This window comes from Corvus moneduloides, chromosome 14 (genome assembly GCF_009650955.1).
Source record: "Corvus moneduloides isolate bCorMon1 chromosome 14, bCorMon1.pri, whole genome shotgun sequence".
NCBI lineage: Eukaryota > Metazoa > Chordata > Aves > Passeriformes > Corvidae > Corvus > Corvus moneduloides.
Window position 1 is genome coordinate 11,518,961 of NC_045489.1, and position 22,582 is coordinate 11,541,542.

At 36.6% G+C, this 22,582-nt stretch overlaps 1 protein-coding gene across 2 annotated transcripts in view; it reads right to left on the reverse strand.

Annotated features, from left to right (window-relative positions):
• TENM1 (teneurin transmembrane protein 1) overlaps nt 1-22,582 on the reverse strand; it is an 829,655-nt gene that overhangs the window by 680,029 nt on the left and 127,044 nt on the right. The window lies entirely within an intron of this gene.

The window sequence follows — 22,582 nt, forward strand, 5'->3', positions numbered from 1 at the left end:
GAGATTGAGCTTGCATTAAGAAAAAGATTGAAGAAGTCTGTCTTGCATCTGGAATGGAAGCTTTGTAATGACAGTCAACTCTTGTGGGAATTTTTCCCACAATCTAGTACTATTCCCTGTAAGCTGAATTATTGCTGAATAAAAGGGTTTAACTCTTTCTGGAGAACATTCCATGTGCTTCTTCCTAGAAATCACTATCACCTAAGTGCTATTGGAGTATACACCTAAACACCTAAAAATGTTTAGGAGTAAACACTTAAAATGAGCTTGGAAATTTAAACTTGATTATATATCATGGGCACAGCAAGAATTCAGCAGAGGGATGTTAAGGGACTTGCTGATGTATTGCCTGACCTAGATAAAATGGTGACATTCTAAATGTCTGTAACATGTTTCTATTTGAAGGAGCTTTTAAGGGGATGGAAAAAAGGAGATGTTTAAAAGACCAATATATTAAAAATTAGGCTGCATTAAAACATTTTTTGGAAGTGTTAATGCTTTTCATGCAGCAAGTTGTGTGCCATATTATAAAATCTTGTGGATTTTACAATATCCCTTAAAGAGTAATATAAGCAGATGGATGTTTTAGTGGCAATCTCGTCTATGTGCATTTCCAATCAAATAAAAAAATGAAACCTCTCCTGGCCTGTAATGTTATGATGATACAGATAACTGGACTCTGCTGTGACATAACCTTTTAATAAAGCTTCCTATGAATTGTACTTTTAAAATGTAGAGGAACAACTCCATCTACTACTTAGGGAGATTCCATTCATATTTCATGTAACTAAAGCATAAGAGTGAATCATAACTTGAAACATTCTCACTGATGCATTTTTGTATAGATGAAAGAGAAAACAGCAAAAAAAAAAACATCTGGAGAAAGCACAATAAAATTTCATTTTTCTGTAAAATATATGGCCACTGTGGAATTACACTATGATCAAGCCATGTATCTCCCAGAAACCCTGAGGAGTTTTTCAGCACGTGAAGGTGTTCAGGCCACCACATTTTCAAGGTCCCAACAAGTTCTGGCTAACTATACTTCCCCCAGTTTTCTGCTCTGTCCTGATTGCAATGTTCTCTTTGTTGGTGCTCTGTTTCTCCTCAATAATGGACAGCAAACCAAAATTTCAAACCCCAGGCACTAACAGATGCACCAAGCTGCCAATCACTCTTGAGCCAACTCAACACACACACTTAAGCCTAACACCAATATCCTTTATGACTATATTTGCTGTATGACTCAGCAGCATCAGTAAGGTTTCCTGCATGGTGGGGACATTAGTTCACAGTTAGAGATAATCCACTTGGGTAGATAAGCTGTCCTTTTGTCATTTAAAAGTGATAATTAAATGCTGGTTTTGCTTACTGGCCATGCAGGATGCTGTTACTCTTATGACCCTTTGGATACTGAATTTTTAGTGAAGAAAACAGCAAGGCAGCTCTAGGGGCTTCACACAGCATGAATTAAGAGTGTTTTAGTTTGGTTTTGCTGCTCCAGCTGGCTTCTTTTTATCTTAGCTTCTACAGTCAGATTTGGGGGTTATTTTCCCATTATCTCACAAAGGTATTGTAAGGCTTAATAAAATAGAAATTGTAAAATATTTTAAGCCTGTTGAATGAAAAACACTGCAAACCATAAACACCACAAAAGCTGAGTATTAGCAACTGAGACTCTCACCCTTATCACTTGCTATGTTGAAGAAAGACCAGCAGTACTCCTGATATTGCAACACTCCTCTCTTGCTGCGAGAATCATACTTTCTCTGCCAGTTTAGCATTTCATGGGTATTTTGAATTCCTCTTTCTTTTCGTGTACAATGCAACATTAATAATACTCTAAAATACTGACAGTCTAAAAGAGGTAAGCATGTCAAAAAGTTTAGCACTGACTTATAGTCATCTGCTCTGAGCTAACATGATTCAGAATTATGTAAATCTAGTGACTGTGGCGAGATAGACAGATAGCCCTCTAAGCCTGCACTGGGAAAAGCAAAACAAGGCAATATTATTGACATTAATGAGATTAGAAGTGAATTCTTCTTTTGGTCATGATTTGAGCATTTCAAGACCAGACTTGTGACAGCTCAGAGAAACCAATGATTTCCTTTCATTTCTCTTTGACATTTCCTATTGAATTACATAATTTCTTCTGTTGTTTCATGTTTCAAGGAATAATGGTCACCCAGACTGATAATATTTCTCTGCCCCTGAGAGGGGACACAAGATTTACACATCCTATAAAGGAAGACATCAGAACATTGAAATGCTTTTTAAATTACCTTCTTTACTTTTCTGTAAATATATTTCTTTGACTGTGTATATCCTACAACATAAAGTACATTTATAGAATCCAAAGTGGCATACACTAGGATGTTTTTTAACAGGAAAATAAAGGATAAAAGCAGTGCACTACTTCTTAAGTATTTTGAACTTACCGACATCACCAAAGATGGAAACATTTTTTTTCCACTCATTTTTCAAAGTATCAGACTATGCTTTTATTTTCTCCTGTATGGCTGATAAAATGCTAAGTGCTGCACCTCATATATCTCCCTGCATATAGTTACACAACAGGTGTCAAAGGCTCTGTGCACCTCTGAAAACACGATGAAGCTCCACTTTTCAAAATGACCGTTTGTTGCAAAAGACACGTCAACGTTTTCTATCTTTTCCTCTGTATGAAAGTCATTGTTGAGATACCAGCTATAAATAGACTTTGCTTTGTACACTAGGTGCTTTTCTCTCATCCTTTCTTCCTCCCTCTGACTCTGCCCACTGAATAAGCACTTTGCTGAAGCAATTCAGAAGTGCAGTGAAATCAAACATTCTCCTGCCTCTCTATTTCTTTTAAAAATAATGAGGGCCAGTTGCAATTTTTTAATGTTTCCATCTACTGAGACAAGCCAGCAATTTTTTTCAAATATTTTCCTGTGTGACAGCTGATTGTGTTGATTTTGGTGGTTTCAAGTGTGAGTTTGAGGATTAGGATTGCTTAATTATAGTTTTATTCCTCTAAAAGTTAATGCTAAAATTACAGTTTTTATTAAAAAAAAACCCAAAACATTAGGCATCCTGATAGTGACAAATATTACCCAAATAGGCCCTGGCCCTGTTTGAATGTTTTTTAAGTCCAATAAAAAAACCCTCATAATCTTCTGAGATCCCATTTAACCTTAGTGGTGTTTTCATTCCTTCACAAAAAGAAAAAAATAAAATCATAATTCGGCAGACAAGATAGTGTCAAAACATGGAGAAAAGAGGTATGTCATGTCCAAAGAGTGCAGGTAAACAAAAGGTAAAGTCTTCCACTCACCCTGAAAACAGCAGAAACCAAACTCAGTCAGACATTGTTGCTGCTACAGGAACCTTCCAGCAAGGAGGATTGAAGACTGCAAATCACCACTCACACACAGAGTTATGTTCTCTGAAATTGTAAAAGCTTAAGCTAAATATTGAAAGAACATCAGTTTAGAATATTCATGGGTCTGATAATGATATTTAAAGAGCTTCCCTCATGGCAAGACATAAAAGCACATGATAGCACCTGATACATTGCTGGCTGTAAAACAACTTTCATTACAATCCTTAGTATGTTTCCCACATAATGTGACCTGGAAAACTGATAGGTAACCTTAATCGAGTACACATCTACATCATTGAATATTTAATGCTAAAAACTAGGAAAGGCAAATCTTAGGTAGCAAAACTCATATAACATTAAACACTGTTAGACAAGACATTTTTCCTAGCTCTGCTGTTACAGATATTAAATGTGTGCCACTACATCCTGGAGACGAGTATAAGATCAGAGTAAACATTCCCCCTTCACCCCATTCAACTGTCTCCTATGACCACTCAGTTTGAAAATGCTACATTCTAGTATATTATCTGAGGAACAGAAATACTTTATCTGGGCTTACTGCTTTTATTCAGCACCCAGAACAATCTATGTCTATTCCTTTAATCTCCTTTGGATGTGAAAAAATATGGTTACATAAATCTTTGTAATCCTGAGGGGAGGATAGCATATAAAGAGTTTACTGGCATTAGGATTAAGTCTAGTATATTACAGTGCAATCTTTAATCTCCTAAAATCTACCTCACTGTTCCAAGCTGTTTTGTGTGAGTAGATGAAGCTTTGGAAATAGGACACAGCTGGCAAGAGTGATAGACAGAAACACTTAAAAAAAAAGTAAAGAAAAGGAAAAGAAGGAATTGGTCAAACTGCTAATGGGCTGATTTAACACAGTGACATGCATAACATTATTTTTATTAATTCAGAAATGGCAGAAATTGGATGAAGTTCTTGAAACAAATTAGGAGGAAAAAAAAATCATTAAATTTTGAAAACAGGGAAGATTCAAATGTGGATCAAAACCCATCTAAAACCACTGTACAAGATTCCAAAGTCTTGTTTGGTTCTGAGTTTCCTTGATCCAAATGAATATAAGAAATGTTTCTTAGGTAACAGAAAAGGACACAACTGCGTGCTGAAATGGACTTTTTGCTCTCTTTTGGTGAAACTGTATGGAATGAAAACCCTGCTGAAGCCATGTATTACTCGAAAGAAAAATGTAGGAAAAGGTTATTATTAGGCATATTTCTAAAGAATGCTACAGTTCTCTTTGGACTTGTGACTTCCCGTTCAAAGTTTCCCATCGAGGTGCCTATGGCCCCTGCTGAGTTTAAAGGTTCAAAAGGCCAGAAGCAGTGCAGCTCAGCAAGTAATACACAGGCCTGACTGGATGAGATACTGGAGCACTGATCCCCAGCTCTGCAGCCTCAGCTGAGGGATTTCACTGCATAACTCTCAGTTTCCTTTGGCTCTGGTAAATTCAGGAAAGTATACATATTTACAACAAAGTGTAAACATTTGCTTAAGGGGCTATTATGACCAATGGTATTTAAATATGTGATTAAATGATAACTAAATTAGGCCTTAGATAGTAAATACAGATTACATGCTCGTGCTGTACTTGGAAAAGACAAGTTTCCTTGCTCCTCCTCTGTGGCCACAATCCCAAGGCACAGGAGTATCACTCAATAAAGCAAAAAACAATGAAGCAAATTCTTCCACTTCTGTTCTAAAGTGATACTTAAATTTTGAACCTGAAACCACTGTTGTGAAAAGTTACAAGTGTCAGTGCAACAAATCATTTGAAACCAGCACAAATTTCTGTATCTACCTGGAACACTGCCAGCACAGTCTTATTTTTTTCTTTCCATCCCCTCCTTTTCCTTTTAAATGGAGATGCCAACTTCTCTGTATCTCAGATTGTTCCACCTTCCTTGTCTAAGCTTTAAATATATTGACGTTATGGCTAAAGATGAGCCATAATACACAGAAATATGTTTATCTGATAAAGTTATGCAAATAATTCTACATATAACTGATATTTATCAGCAGTTCAACTGTTAGGTAGGCTAAGTTTTATGTATTTCCAGCACTGAAGAGACATATGAGCAGGAAGTAATCATGGTGCTGCAGAATCTAGAAGATAGTTCAATAACAGAATTTCTTTCTTATTCAGTAGTTTGTATTTCCAAAGCACCACACAATCATGAACAAACTAATCTAAGGCTTACACTGAATTTTACTGATAAGGACATTAAAAGCCTTTAGCAAATGTTTAATTGAAATAACTGCTGCACATTAATTCCAAGAAACTTGTTTTAGTATCCTAGAGATTTAGAAAACACCTAATGAGAATGAACTCAATATGCCCCAGTGAACAGAATTCTGTGTGTGCTCTTCTTGAGTCTCAACTAGCAAGAAAATGCTTTGAAATTACATCTTAGTAGCAAAGGAAGGGCACATTAACAGAAAGAATCTAATGATATGCTGTCCCATGGACCATGTGCAGAAACCACAGTCTTTAAGGCTGTCTTTTAGCTGACAGCACAGTTTTCCATGGGGAAAAAAAATCACTTTCTCATTTCAGTAATTCTGAATTTGACTCCCAAATCCAAAGGTTTGCCCTTTTTAAAGCAAAAGTGTGACTGTCACCCATTGTTCCCCTCCAAACCAGGAACTTAATTGTGATAACTCAGTAAAATCTGGCAGAGAATGCACAGTGATGAACCCAAGGGTTTTCTTAGGAAACTATCTTTCAAGGAAAAGCATTACTGCTTTTCTGCTGTCTCCTGATAGAAATCTGAATCCTTTGGGTTCCCCACTGAACACCACTGTCATGAATGCAGTTTTTATTTTGAATTTGTTCTTCTCGCACACTCATTTTTGACTAAAGTGTCTGCCATTTAACCATTTTGTCTCTCTTCCCAGTAAAAGTTATAAGTAAAGAAAAAAAGGGATTATTCACATCCACATTTCAAACCACTTTCTGGGTTTCATTTGCAAACTTCTCAGGGTACACTTGATCCCATCTTCCAGATCGCTAATGATGACATTAACCAGTGTCAGGCCCAGTACTGGTCCCTGGGGACCCCACTTGTGACGGGTTGGCAGTTTGAGGAGCTCATTCCCACCACATTCTGGGTGCTGATTGCCAGCCAATTCCCCACCCATGGCACAGACCATTTGTCCAGACTGTGACACGTCAGCTTCTCAGCAAGGAGACTGTGGGGAGACTGTGGGAAGGCTGTGTATTAAAAGCCTTGGAAAAATCCAGGCAGATATGTTCGTCGCTCAGCTCACATCAACAAAGCAGGTTACTCAGCCGTAGAAGGTGATCAGGCTTGCCAAGCATGATTTGGCCTCAGTGAGTCCATGCTGGTTTTTCCAGTCATGTGCTTCATCTGACCTGTGATAGCCTCCAGGGGGATCAGTTCGATGTTCTCCCCAGGGACTGAAGTAAGACTGATGGGCCAATAATGTCCTGAATACTCCTTTAAGACTTTCTTGTAGATGGGTGTGGCAATAGCGTCCTTCCATCTTCTTAGACATCCCCTGACCTCCACAACTACTCAGAGATTACGGAGAATGGCCTCCCAGTGATGTCAGCCAAATCCCTAAACTCTGTTGGGTGGAAGTGTCAGGGCCCAGTAATTTGCAAGGCTCGAGCTGCTGCAATAGCTCATGTTCCAGCTCTACCTACACTGACAGTGATGCTCCATTCTCTTTGGTTTCCTCTACAAGCCAAGATTAGCTCATAACTTCATTACCACGTTTTTGACTTCTTGCTTAGCCAGTTTTGGGGGACAGTCAGCAGTAGAGGATCTGGACTATTTTGAGAGGGGAAGAAAAGGGAAGGCAGTTGGCAGAGTAGGAACTGGAGAGTAGGAGAGTGAATGACCATTTTTATGGAAGGGAAGTGTATTATATTCTTAGAGGAAGGTGTCCTGCAGTTGCAAGCTTGAAGCTCTTTTGAGATCCACCTACGTGGAATATTTTACTAAATCTCTACCATGTTCTCTGAATTATGTTTTTGCCAACATCTCTTCAGGAAAACATCTGTGCTTTCATATGCAAAAAAAATAAATGGACAATGTATTTTTCCTTTATGTGGATAATATGTTGAATTTCAATTTAACATCAATTCCTGCTTGAATAAATGTACAGAAACAATAAGAAGTATGCCAAGAAAAGAAACAAACACTAGAACTGCTTAGACAGTAAGTAAAATAAAAATTATACCTAACAGAACAGCAGAACTTAGCAGGCAGGTATGAAGTGGATTCATTCTTCTCAATGGATATTCAAATGAAAATGTTTGCCTTAGTTCTAAAGACATGAGCATTTAAGTTACACTGCCTTATATTATCTTGTTTCTATCCTAAATGTTGTCAGAGAAAGTATTTGTCATCAACTCAAATGGAACTCAGATTTCTTTAAAATATTTAGCTTATATAAAATTGACTGATTTCACTAAACAGTTTTAAAATCCATGGCTAATTTTATTTTCAACATTTTTATGAAAGGGGGGAAGGGTAAAAAACTCATAATATATATATTTACATTCATAAAACTCTACAAAAACTGAATAAATTGTGAACAAATCTTGAGTTGGGGGTGGAGTTAAAGCAACTTTGCATTAGGGAAATATCCTATGGGGCCTTTCATCATTGATTCTCTGTCAACATCATGTTAGTTCTTTTCTAAATTAGTTCTGTGGCTTGACCTTGAAAAGATTGGGATGCAGAGTCCACAGGTTCATTCTAATTGCTGTTTTTCCTGGTGGACTTAACCATGCCAACCTGTCACTCATCAAGACCATTTGTCTGCGAACAGACTTAATTAAACACCTCAAATCCAATTTCTCTGATCCTTTCCACTGTTAAAAAACCCACATGTGCTCCATAAGCTGTGAAGAGTTTTCTAAAGGAAAACTCTAACATCCTCATTGGATCCTCATTATTCTCTACTGCTGAAGAAAGGCAGAATTCAAAAACCAAGATTATTAATTAGGAGGGGAAAATAAAATCGTTCTAGAAGCAAAGCATTTGTTAACTCCTAAACATACAGTAGAGAAGATTAAACAATGATTCAAAGCACCTACACAACTTTTATTTTTCTCTTTTTTCCCCCATCCCCTTCATATAAGATGTTCAACGTGCTGTATAGGCTTGACTTTTGAATATTTTTAATTTATCTTCCTTCAGGTTTAAACAGGTAACTGCATTACTTTTTGTGAAAGAGGTAAGCATTTCCAGCTTCCTTTTTGATGATTTAAATATCCAGCACACTGGTAGAAACAGTGAAAGTAAAAATATCTCAAATATAAATGTGCAGTTTCATTAAAATTATTCACAAAGTGCTTTTGCTTTTTATTCTTAACAAACTTTCTTGCAATTTCAACTTTATTTATTAAATTGTTTCCCAATTACATTTAGCCATGTCTCATCTTATAATTGCATTCCAAAGTATTTACATTTTAAAAAAGAACAAATCTCACAGTTTTGTAAAAGATTATTCTGCATTTCATAGGTATTCACTGCACTATCAAGTACAGTCTTCAATGTAGATTGCTGAGAGTTATAATTTAAAAGCATTTCTTAATAATTAATTTATGAATAATTAATATCTCTTACATTGGGAAATATCTAGAAAATGCTATTCCTATAAGAGCTTTCATGAAAGAAAAATTAGTGATTATGGCTGGTTTTATTGTTGCAAGGTCTTTAATGCCCGGTGAGGTAATTCTCTCTTCTTGCTCTACATATTTTCCAGAACTTTATGGCTGCACGAAGGAGACCCAGTCTCTGCAGCCATGTTTGAAGAGGAGTTCCTACATGACAGATACTAAACTGGGTAAGTAGCATTTTACCACTCTAATCAAGGCTGCAGTAACATACACTAAGTAAATGATCAGCCTCATCCAAATGCATACATCAGCTTTTTACAATACTGGTGAATCTTCCTGCATACAAAGGTTTTATTAACCCTACATGTCACTGGGATTGGACGAAGAAAAAATATATATTTGTTCTTCTCAATACAATCCTTTATATGAATGAAAACCACTGCCTGAAATAAGGGAGCAGAAGCACCCAAATCAGCCAGGATTCAAAGTACTATTGGCAATGATGGCTCTGCTGCACACATGCAATGCAGTTTATCTGATACTGAGAAAGACTCAACATTCATGTATCAGATATGCTCTCTTGGCAGAGAGACACATCCCTGAATTTGAAGGCTAAAAATATCTATGCTGAAAGTGTCACTCCATTCTCTCTTTTGGTGACTATCACTCTTACTATTCATTTCTCCCATTCTTTAAATTCTATTTTACATCACACCAACGTACATGTGAGCAGCATCTCTGATCTAAATGGAGTTAATCAGTATTCAGCCTGATATGCTTGGCAATGGTACTTTATTTTTCTAACTGTTCTAGTTTATTAGGCTTCCAAGCATCAGTTCTCATTTGGAGGGAAGTATAATAATGAGAGCAGAATCTTAAAAAGACTCTTACAAACAGATATGTGCTGTAACAGTGCTCCCACCCTGCATAATAATTAAAGAAAACCCACCCTGAGTCAGAGCACTTGTCCTTGTGGCTGTAATGTTGTCTCTGACAGGTTCAAGGGGTGAAGCTGTCACAGGAGCAGAGAAGCCTGGCTGCTTTCTGTGGCCCACTCCCCCTGTACTGGCCCAGAATCTACAACTGTAGGACTGGGGTTATTAGTGGGTACAAATTGTCTCAGTGCTTTCAGCACTCTTAGGGATACAAAAACCCCATTTAATACCAGCCAAAGAGCCAGACACGGTATTGGTCTGTTATTTGTACTCATTATCACTCTTGTTCTGCCACTGTGAGTTCTTTACAGACATTCAGAGACATCCTACACAGAGGACACTTCCACAGCACAGTCCAAACAGTGCTGTTACAACTTGATTGGACATGCCCAAGTGTGGGAACCCAGAATGCAGAGAATATTTCTCTGCCTGTTTTGAAGGGTTTTACCCCCCTGGACAGTACTGTTTCTGGCCTTTGTCCATAGGAAAATTTGCCTAGCCTCTGGGAAGAATTTGAATCTACAATGGTGTGAATTTGGTGATAGAATACTATGTGAGATTATCAAAGGGTGAAAAATTTAGAGTTTTTAGGTCTACTTGCATAGAAAATAGATAAAAGCAAAAAACATCAAAATGGAGGATTTTTGTTGTTCTCCAAACCTCCTTCTTCTTCTACTACTACTCCATATTCTGCAGTAGAAGTAGTTTGATTGGATACAGTAGGATGATTGGATACAGAATTCTGCAGTTCCTGTCTATGTGATTTAGGAACTTGTTGGACACTGGTAAAAAAGTGAAAATATCTTGTATTTTAAGCTTTCATTGGGTAATTTACCTTTAAAAAGGCTGTGAAATCTTAATAAGTTGTCTTCTTGCTGCATTCTCTGCTCTGTGCTATGTCTAAGCCATGCCAGTGGCTTGTACTCCTTAGATAAGAATTAATAAACACCTGTCTGGAGACTGAGAAGCATGAAGTCCCATTCTCCTCCTTTTTTCTCCTGGCAAAAATCTGAACGTCTCCCCCATCAGGGAAGACAACAATTAATAACATGGACAGCGTTGCCCAAGCTGCAAGGAGCATCATTCATGCCAAGGATGTGGGTGATGAGCTGCCTGTGAGCACTGTGAAAGGCTCAAGTGATCGGCACGTGCTGAACCCCAGTGGTGCCTGGCAGAGCGAGTGGCAGCTGGTTTAGGGAGAGCCAAACAAAACTCTGCTTTCAGGAGAAGATTTCCTAATGTGATAGTTTTTGTTCTCACACGTTGCTGCCGCAGTTGGTCCTCAGCAATTATCTCCTTTACTTTATAATTCCATACCTTTTAAGGGCATCCTGATTCAGACAATTCATTGCTCCTCTTTCAGACTTAGCATTAATAATGAAAAAAAGCAGTATAATATTTGAACATATCAAAACAGCAAAAACAGGAGAGAAAAATCAATTTATAGATAAATTAAGATCAATTCAGCAAGTAGGAGGTCTCAAGCTTGCCAAACCAATATTAAGTTCCAGTTCAAGATCTTTTGTTCTGTAATTGCACTTGGAAATTTTTTCTGATTACTCAAATAGACATAAGCACAACTTAAACACCCTAGTTTATGGTTTTCACAGGAGGAATAAGCCCTGTGTTTAACCTCTTTTGTCCCCCAGAATAAGGACTGAGAGGTCAAGTTTTCTAAATTACTTCTGTTTTCTATGCTACTGATGCCATGATGATTTTTTTATCTTTTCTTTTATACCCCTTTTATATACCTTTTTATAGCTTTTTGTATTCTTAGTGGTTTTTAGCCTACATTCTTAGACTTATTTTGTTAAGTTAGGAGACTAACGTTTTAGAAGCCTCGTAGTTAGGGATCAGTGTGCCCCAGACCCCAAGGTCCTCTCCAGAACACATTCTGTAAACCAAGATAGAACCATCCAGGGGAAGGTTCCTTGGGGAGGGGGGTTCATTCAAGCCTCTCATTGGGGCATTTTTGATAGATATGCTAATTAGTAGGACCTATAATGTTTTACTCAACCTACTGTGAGTGTGCATTGCAGGTTGCATTTTGGTGCATTCCACCTGGACGTGTGCACCAAAGGATCGTTAAAATAAATCTGAGGTAAAACCCCTTTTTCCCTTCTAACCATGTTTGATACTTGATTTTAAGACCATGAAAAGGCATCACTACCCCTTGAGAAGAATTAGAGTTGGCTTTTTCTGTAATGCTAAAGATGATTAGAAATAAACTTTGCACATACATTTGTATATAAAATATTTACTTTCTCCTGAATTCAAATCTTTTTCTTCTAATAATAATCCATTATGAAAGACACAAATGTAATTGAAGCAGAAATCTCAGAGTACACTATGCTTTGTTTACTAAGTTTTTAGAATTCTTTAGATTATGAAAATTTTACGTGGTGAATACAATAATTTCACAGTTTTTTTAGAAGCACTTTTGTTTCTTTACACAATGAAAAAAGAATTATTTTAGGGTTTACTTTTGCTAAAGTCCTAATGCTTATGATAGAGATGTCTAGATTAGATAGTAGCACGGGCTTGTTTTTATTACTCTTCCATTCTCTGTAGAAAACACAAGCTATTTTTGAAAGTTTGAGGAATTGTAGGATAAAACTTATCATGATCAAAGCTGAAAGGTGGCATTACATTTGATTCAATAAACCAGTGTTAAAAGAAGGTAGAAGGAACCCTGAGCAAAACAGTAAATTTCACGTAAGCTCAAAAAATTCGCATTTCAGCAACGATGCTCATCTGTGTTATCACTTGTTAAAAGAGTTACACAAACACAGCACAGCCAGAGCTGCTGTATTTCTTTGTGAGCCTTACCAAATTACCAACACAGATTATTCTCTGTACACATGCAGCAGCAGACTGCATTTTTTTTTTTTTTCAAAATACCAGGCTTTTGGTCCTTTATCCTTAAAATAAATATAAGAAGGATCTTATGTTTGTTAGGTGTCTTATCAAAAAGTCCCCTCTGTTTTCCAAGGCATAATGACTCAGAGTTTCAGAAGATGGGACTTACTCATGACAGATATTTCAAACACTAGAGAGTGAGGTTCAGCAACTTCTACTACTTTACAAGTTATCAGAAAATGTAGTGGCAAATTCTGTTGCTCTACACACACCAACTTTGTCTTAAGAACACTTTTAAAAGATTGCAGATACCATTTTCTTTGTACTTTGAAATGGCAAGTGTCACACCACTCTTAATCCCCCGATCTTCAAAGTATTAGGATTTGATCTGTACCGCAAATAGTACTGGTCAATTTTTTCTTTGGCTTGTGGCTACAAACAGTTTATGTGCCAAGACCCAAAATGTACATTTTTTTCTGCTTCCAAACAGTGTGAATTGACATCATTTGGCTGAATACCAAGGTGGTATGATCAGTACTGAGGTGTTACAAGAGTCAAATGTGGCTGAATTCACAAAAGACTCTCATCTACCATTTCTCATTATCCCCAGCAAGTCCTATAAATAGTCTATTTTCAGAAGGTGCTTACTTAAACAATATCAAGCACAGGTAGCATGTCTCCTGAATAAAAATAGCTTTCTTGTAGAGAATGTAAATAACTTTTTTTTCAAGAGAAACTAAGCAAACTTGCACTTAAATAGGCTGTTGGTCTGCCCACTTTATCAATCAATGATCTTCAAATAGAATCCACATGACTTCTTTTTCTTCTTAATATTCTCACACCACAATCCCCCAGAATTTTCTGAGAAAAATCACTGAAAATAAACTAAATAAACATGAGTACAGGGGAGAGATGGTTAACACAGCCAGCTCTGATTTCCATGAAGTGTTCAACTAGGTCCAATCACTAAAGGGTCTTAAATTAAGCTGACATAATGTAAGAGGGAAGGTCCTCACAGGGATAACTAACTAAAAGATCAGAAAGAAAAAGCTGCAGTAAATAGTCCATTTTCTCAGAGAAGGGAAGGTACAAGTGCAATCCCACAGGGATCTTTGCTAAGGCTTCAGCTGCTCAACACATTCAGGAATGATCAGGAAAAGAGAACGGAAAGGAGATTGAGTTTGCTACTGAAGACAGGTTTTTCAGTGGAGGAAAACAAATAGTGGACTGAAAAAAAAAGTAGCAGAAAGACTCTGTGGCACTGAGTGATTGACGATAAAATGGCAGATGACATTCAAACCAAACAGATATAAAGTAATGAACTTGGCAAAAAAAAAACAAACAAAAAAACCCCAAACAGTTTTCACTTTATGTACCCAGGAATTGATTCTGAGACAGCTGCTGCCAGAGACAACAGAGATCTTAGGTTAAAATCATAGCCTTATGAACATATCAGTTCAGTAGCTTCGGAATTATAATCATAGGAAAACCTCAGAAAATGTAATACTACTGGGTAAAGTTTGCATTGTGTCCACATCGTGATTGTTACGTGGAATGCTGGTCTTTTCATCTGAGAAAAAGCATTTTAGTAGAATTTGAAATAGACTTTGACAAAAATTATTAAAGATAACCAAGTTACTTCCACAGAAAGAAGATACACAGACTAGCACTCCCAAACTAGAAAAACATCAAACAAGAGCCAACTAAAAACCATGACAGGCATGAAAAAGGTGAAAGAAAAATCGGTTAGCTGTCTCTTCCATTGCAATAACAAGAAACCCTCAAATACAAATTCACAGGTGGAGTTTCAAATCAAAATCAGGTAGGCAGCTCTTCACTTAATGCAAAGATGGACTGTGGAACTCCCTGACATGAGATATATAACGAATGCTATAAACCAGCATGAATTCACAAACTTTGGAAAGCATTAATAAAATAAAAATCTTACAGGCTCTTAAAACCAAAAAGCCTATCCTGGACTCAAGTAGTCCTTTTTCCTCAGAAGCCATGAAATCATCCATCAGAATTACCACAGGCGTCATCTTCTCATGTGCATTCATTGTTACCCATGTCTGAGCTGGGATGCCGAAGCAGACGGGGCCTTATTCACCTGTTGTGAATATTTCCTTGGGCTCCACAGAGAGGATGCCACTAGCCAGAATGCCACCATGTTCCATAAAGCATTGCAGTGGCAAAATCCCAAGAATAACAATTTCAAAATCCTCTCTCAGCAGGACTAATTCAGAGTGTGCAAATGCTAACCAGGCACTCTGTCTATCTTCAGCAATTTTCCTTAGCTCTCAGTTTTAAAAGACATTTCTAGAAACAAGCATGTTCATTTTAGAGAACAGATTTCCATTCTGGTGACAAAAAGAATTTCAAATGAGAAGGAAGTAATAATATGCATATTAATAATTTCACAGTTATCAGTAGGTTCAAAAGTCCTTTATAAGGGAAAGGAAGATTAATAATCTGTTCTGCAGAGCAGGAATAAATGGCAGAGAAAGCTGTACATAAGCCCAGCCTCAAATGCTGGTTCACTGTTCTGTAAATTGAGCAATAGTCTCCTGGGACAGACAGGAAAACTTCAGTGAGAGTTAGAACAGAGATTTTATTCCATACATTATAATAAAAGGTGGGGTTTTTTCCTGCATTCAAAATGATTTATCCTCCAGTCTTACAGCTAGTTTGAACTGCAAGAAACATGTCATAAAAGCCTGAAATGTGTTGTAAAAAAATAGAAGAAAAATAGGAAAACTGCATCTCAGTTCACCTATGCTACTAACTACAATGAATTCAAGAGTTTTTAATAATAATTCCTAGCAAATTTGCAGTTCCTGTTTACAAAAATGCTGTGGGTTTTTTCTTTCTTCATGAACTGCAGTCAAAACATTTATGTGTCTTCCAGTTCTAGGAAGAGAAAACAAAGGCTACAGTCTCACAAAATAAAAGTGTGTTTGAAGATTGAGCTCAATGTTCTGTAAAAGATCTTTAAAATTCTGCCAAATGCATTTTGGTTTTTGCAGTCCTGTTTTGAACTGCTATCCATGACCTAGAACTAAAATCTGTAAAACAGTTAACAGAGTGGGGGGGTTGGGTTGTTGGGGGTTTTGGGTTTTCTTTTTTGGGGGGTTTTTTGTTTTGATGGGGTTTTGTTTGTTTGTTTGTTTTTGTTTTGCTTTTAATTCAAGACAAAATCACATAATTGCACTTAATGGATTTAGGTTTGCTTATCCTAATGTTGAGAATTTGATGATCTATCCAACTGTATTCTTAAACAGCCTGTTCTCTTTACTGAAAAGGGTTATGCTATGATAAACAGAAATGCAGGACAACTTTGGTCATCCATCTGTGTGCTGATCAGCTAAGATGACTTCACGGCGTAAGCAACTGTTGGCTGTGAGGATCCAAAAATAATAACTGAAGCTGAACATTTTGAGCAATGGGTGAATGTAACTCAGTAAATACTGAGTTATATATTTCTCCTCATCTCCCATTGCATGATTAGTAAACTAAAATATTTAAAAAAAAAAAAAATCATCTGTGGCATTTAAATGCTATGGTTTGCTAAAAAGTGCTGATAACATCCTTCAACTTTGGTTTAATGGTATTTTTTTAAAGGGGCCAAAAACATTCAGCCTAGTTCAGAATAGGAAAAAATCTCCCCTCCACAGTCTATGAATTATAATTCATTCTGTTCATCATATCATTGAACATTTAGATTCTTGATTTTAGGCTCCAGGCAATGGCTATTCAATTGTTTGTAGTAACATTTCTAACTTCCCTCCACTGATTTTACAACAGTATATTCAATAACTGGTATACTAAAAGTCCTAAACAAAAACATCACAAATTTTGCATCAAAGTCATGTTAGGGATAACATAAAAGTAATGGAATATATAATGAGAAATAAGCTGAAATTCAAATGTTTATCACCCAAAGGCCTCTGGCTATGCAATGCACACCCCAATGCAACAAGCCTATAGGAACAGTAGGGTAATAGGCAATGAAATTGTAATGTTTAAAGACTGGAATCTTCAAAGCAATAGCAAAACAATAGCAAAAGAAAAAAAATAACTTTGGGAGCTAACACAAACACCTGAGATGCCAAAATGCTTTCTTAACTTTGTAAGCAGCACAAAGTTCCAGGTAATCCCAACAAGGAGCTCATTACCATGCAGGCTGTGCTTAGATCAGTCAAACCTCTCTAAGCCTTGTTCACTGATCGTCTCTGAGCTGTGATGATTCACTTTAAAGATCAAAGTGAGCAGCTGCTTGAAGGAGCTCCAGCTAAGTCCATTAACATTCCTCCTCCTGAGAATGTCTTCTTGTACAAAGCTCAAAATGCAGCCAAAACCATCATGCAATCAGAAGATCAACAGGTTAGAAATACATGGCAGTGAGATAACTGTTCTGGAGTTACAAATACAGGTAAGGAAGGAAATGGATACTGCTCTCATATCAACTCATTTAACATTAGATGAGGACTCCAAACAATTTGAAAACAGATGGTTATGTCAGAATTTTGCAGTGCAAGAAGAATTTATGGCATTGCTAACAGGAGCTTAAATTTTACATTCAAATCCTCATGATAATTGGTTCAGGAATGTACTTTACCTTTCTGGCGCTGGGTTGCCTTCATTGGCATTAATTTGCGTTTTTCCCTGAAACAAAAAGCTAAGTGCAGGTAAAAGATTAGAGGGGACAGAATTAGCATTCCTTTACTGGCATTAACACTGCCCTCATTTATTTATGGATGAAGCTCTGTGGTTTAACAAACACAGGCACAAGCAGGATAATGAGTAGATGCACACTCTGATATTTACTCTACAAAATTCAAATTGTGAGCTGTAGATGTCATAATTAATTTTGCTGTGTGTTTTTCTAGAGTGCTCATCACTGTTGTATTTAAATTATTTTCCAAAACAAAAATAATTAAACTTCACAATGCTCCTTAAGGACAATTAGGGCTGAAAGTCTCAATGCAGTGAGTATTATAGTATGATACAGTCAAAATTATACATGAAAAAGTTTGATTTTTGGGGGGGTTTTTTTAGCTCTGGATTCTAGATTGGGGTCAGAGAATTATTTTTAAGGAAATGGAAGCTTTAGATCCACTTCATGATCTTCTGCCTCTTGACTACACAGTTACTGACAGAATGATTGTCTTTTTTAAAATTTCGTAGTAAAATTGGCAATAAAGATTCATTTTGACTGTGAACTGTTTTATTTCTAAAAGTGGGGAACATGGCACTTATTCTAAAAGAATATGATATTAATGAGAGTACTTTGACTTAAAAAAAGTAAAAAACTGTAGGATTTAAATAATATAGCCAACTGATTTGAGAACATCTGAATTAATATTGGTGATAAATTATTTCACAGTAAAATTATTCATACTCAGCAGGAAATTAAGTTGTCATAATATGATAGTGTTAAAGAAAGCGTATCTCTAATCGACGCCTACGTATGTTGTATGAAATCACTGAATAGTAGCTTCTCCTGGTGTTATCTGGAACATATTCCACTCCATACATGGAATAAAGCCATGTTGCTTATTTAGTACAAGTTACTGACTTGATCAACTTTATATTAAAGTCCTACTTCCCTCAGTAAGTGAACAGTGAAGGAGTTCTAGAGCAATTGCTCAGTGATAGCATTTTTACAGAACACTTAAAGTAAAAGAAGAAAATGTGAGCAATATTTTTTAGAATATTTTTTACTCAACTTCTGGGAGACATAATTCTAAAGAACTGGTACAATAAAGTCCATCATTCACAAATTGCCAGGAAAAATAATGTCTGGACTGGTCTGTGTAAGTCCTAATTTAAATTTGTGTGTCTGTCCTGTGTGCTACCTAATTTAAAAATCTATTCTGTGTGTTTGAAATTAATGAACTTGTTCTTTACAAAGTTGTCATTAGATGTATCTATAATATAACTTCTCCTAAAGCATAATTTTGCTAAGAAAACAAATGCACTGAAAGGCAAAATTCCCAAAGTGCTGAAGACGATGTGAGAGTTCTTATGCTTCATAACTCAGGTGTTTGGCAAATGGCAATTTCCTCCTGAAGAAAAATGTCAAATTAAATTGGGATTTGGAAGAGGTGTACAATAGAATTTTGGTTTTAAGGACTGTTTTTCAGGCCTTGTTGTAACAATTTAACATGGCCCTAATCTTGTTATTTTCTTCCTAATAACAAAAGCACTCACTAAAAATGCAAGAAGGCATGAAGAACTTCTAGCTTAAGGCATCTGTTAGTCAATGAGCGTTGCTTTACTAGATAAAAAAAAAGATTACTTGTACCTTATAAACAGCTCTTGAGTGAGCAAAGTCATCGTTATGATTATATTGGACCTTCACTGCTTGAACTTCAGGAAAAATAATCACAATTCAGGGAGTTAATTAAAAATACACAATGCTACAGAAAATTGAAAACTGTTTGAAAATAAAGAGAGAAATTTTTATTTGGTAAGTAAAGCTCCAGGTGCAGCTGTTTCTTAGGAAAAAAAAAAAAAGACCTTTTTTTGAAATATCCCTGTTGTTATAATTATAGTAATTATTATTATTCTGCAATTTCCCAAATTTGACAGTCTCTTGAATACTATGGTATAAACCTACTGTTAAAATTGCATCTGTTGATAAATCAGATGTTCCATAAATTGGCCTGAAGTGTAAGGTGGTATTTTCCAAACCTGACACGTTTTTCCTCATATTAATATCAGTGTATGTGTACACACACATAAAGACATAGTTTGTGTAGGCACCCCTCAAAACATAACTAGTGGGTCTAATGTAGACCCCAAAGTAACACTAAAATAGCTGGTTCTATTTCTTTTAGCAGATTTAAAATATATTGGTAGAATTATCTATTTACCTATTTGGGGAGGCTTCTGATTGTTTTATCATGTTGTTACTTTAGCATTCACTGCTTATAATAAACAGACAGAAGAGCTACAGTCAAAGGGCTTAGTCAGAACTGGGATCTCAATAATGCTATTCACTAAATGAACCAGAGACAGTGCCTGTCCTGGAAATGGATAGCTGCACATTGTGTGCGTTCTGTCGAAGCGTGGTGCGCTCACGGGACTCTCACGGGGAAGTCAACAGCCGAGGGTCAGATCAGAGGGCTGCAGCAGTCTGCTCCTTATAGGGAAAAGAAGGGTTGAATTATATTCTCTACAGTTAGCACAGCCATGGAAGCATTTTACTCTTTAGACAAATAAGCTGTTCCGAAAGCCATTTCCCAGCTTACTGTCACAGAGGTCTTCTATTGATCATAGCAAAACAACACTGTGATTGATCCTTTTGTCTGTACTATTTCCAATATGCTCATAAATGAAAAGTCTAGATACCATTTATGAGGAAGGTAATGGGACAGGATGCTTGAACCTAAGTTACTAAATATATGAAATTTTATAAAACAGGGTCCAACTTCTTTACTTCTACTGGTTTTACTGCAAAGCAAATTATTTAAATAGCATTGCATATAAAAATATTGTTTGATAAACCTATCCGTATATACACTTCTCCATTGAATCATACAGATTTTATACATGTTTTCATCCTGGCCTTAGGAGCATAGCAGCTGTCATATTTATCACCCCAGTATTCAGTGCCACCTTCTGTTATTTCAAGTCTTTCCTCCTTTTCTATCAGGGTGTGTTCCAGGACCTATATTTATGCTTGCCCTTGATCTTCACGGTGACAACTGTGAGGCCTTTATTGCTCTTTAGAATTCAGCTTTCCTGTTGACATGTTCTATGCAAACACACAATCTTTTCTCTAAATAAAATCAGTCTTTGCCTGATGGAGCTTAGCACGTGAGCATGTAACTCAACAAAAAATGAACATTTGGCAAGGAAAGGAGAACAGAAAAGGCCACAGTTAAACTGGTGCTTGCCAAGACAACAGAATAGTTTCTACATTGTGTAGTCAGCACCAAAGCAGCTGAGTTAGTCTTTTACACCTTGTGAATTCTGTACTGAATTCTCTGAAAAATTCTCTGAAACTGATGCACGCACACACTTGTCTGCCTTTCCGCTACTGTGAACAATTTCATTGAGAAAGTCATGAACATCCTGATAGGTCTGACACATCACAGGCTGCCAGAAGATAGGACAAAGCATCTCCATCAGCAGTGTTAGGCTGTCGTCTTTCTCAGAACCTCCTTTTTTTGATACTTTGGGCACCAAGGCTAAGAAAATTAATTTTACCTTGAAAAGTCATCTTCTTGTTAAGTGAAAAGAAGCAATACAGGAAAAGAAGAATAAAAATTAGCTAATATTTGCCAACATTACTGATTAAGAGGACACGGAAAATTAAGTAGTCAAGTAGCATTTATCTAGAATTGGTTCTGAAGCAATGACAATTTATTTTTCTTTTTGTTGCTGATGCCCCACTCGCTGGACGTGTGCAGTGCTCACGCATCTACCATCATTAATGCACACTTCAAACAGGAAAAAGCAACATCTAAATCAAACCAGAGGTACAGCACGGCTTTGGTTTCAATGGTAAGGGACAAGGCAGCCAGAGCTTCATATAAGTTATGTAAAATTAGATATGGCTTCAGGCACTACCAGTTAGCCAGTGAATGAGATGTCCTTTTATTTCTGTCACTCTATTAACCCAAAATCCACCCTTGTAAACACACATTAAGCAAAGAGAGTGTAGAAAAAGAAGCTAAAGGAGGGAAAGATGAACTGTGCAGTGAAAACAAATTAAACTGAAGTCAATATGGAGCATAATTGTCTGCAATTTCACCATAATCTGACTTTTTTTATTGACTGAAGTACTCCCTGTAATTTGAGGTCTGTTATTGCAACCGTATACTCACTCTTGAAGAAGTTACAGAATTGACAGGAATTATGGTCATACTCAATTCTCTCCTGAATCAAATTCCTTCACTTCTAAAATTAAATCTAGAGCCCACTTTTCTGCAGCACTAGTTTCATTTCATTATGTCTTTTTTTATTTTGCTATGTCTTTTTTTCCCAGTAAAATTTTGTCTGTTCTAAACCAAAATTAACTAAAACTCAAACACCTCCCTCCCCCCCCACCCCGATATATGAAAATTACTGCAAATACTTGTTTTATCCAAGGGTAAACTCTTGGAACTGGGAAACAATCTAAAATTTTGTCTGCACCATTAAGTCAATTTACTGAGATTTCCAGCTGCATTCTGTGGCACTGATGACCTTTCCAGGGAAAGTAATGTATATGTTTTCAGTATGTTTATTTTTTCTTGTAAAACAGAAACATCAGTCCATTCGTCCAGCACAAACTATTATTCTCATGACAGAGGGCTGTCCCAGTCCAAAATAGATTGCTGAGGTGTACAGACAGAAAGAAGAGCATCTAACTTGTGGAGAATTCTCTCCCAAGGAGCAATGGGCAGTGCCTAGACATTCATATGATATTACTAAAATGCCTGGGACAAAGGTCAGCTGTGGAAATTACACTGACTCGAAAACCAATCCTTCTGTGGCACCTTTCCTATTTGGAATTTAGAATAAACCCTAAATATTTGTACTCTATTAGCAATGAATACTGAGATTACTTCCAAACACTATAAGCAAAGAAATGCTTCTTTGAATGTTCAGCTAAACTCCTGAATCTAATTATCAGTTTGTCTTCACGCTGCTCAGCTTAATTTTTAATACATTTCTAGATCAGAAGTCAGTTAAGAGGAACTCTACAGCATTGCTAAAATACACCCAGAAAGTGAATCTTTAGTTAATCATTTTGCTGGTATTATAAATTTGGCTCTGAAAGAAGTCATTCCTTTGGTGTAGAAAAAC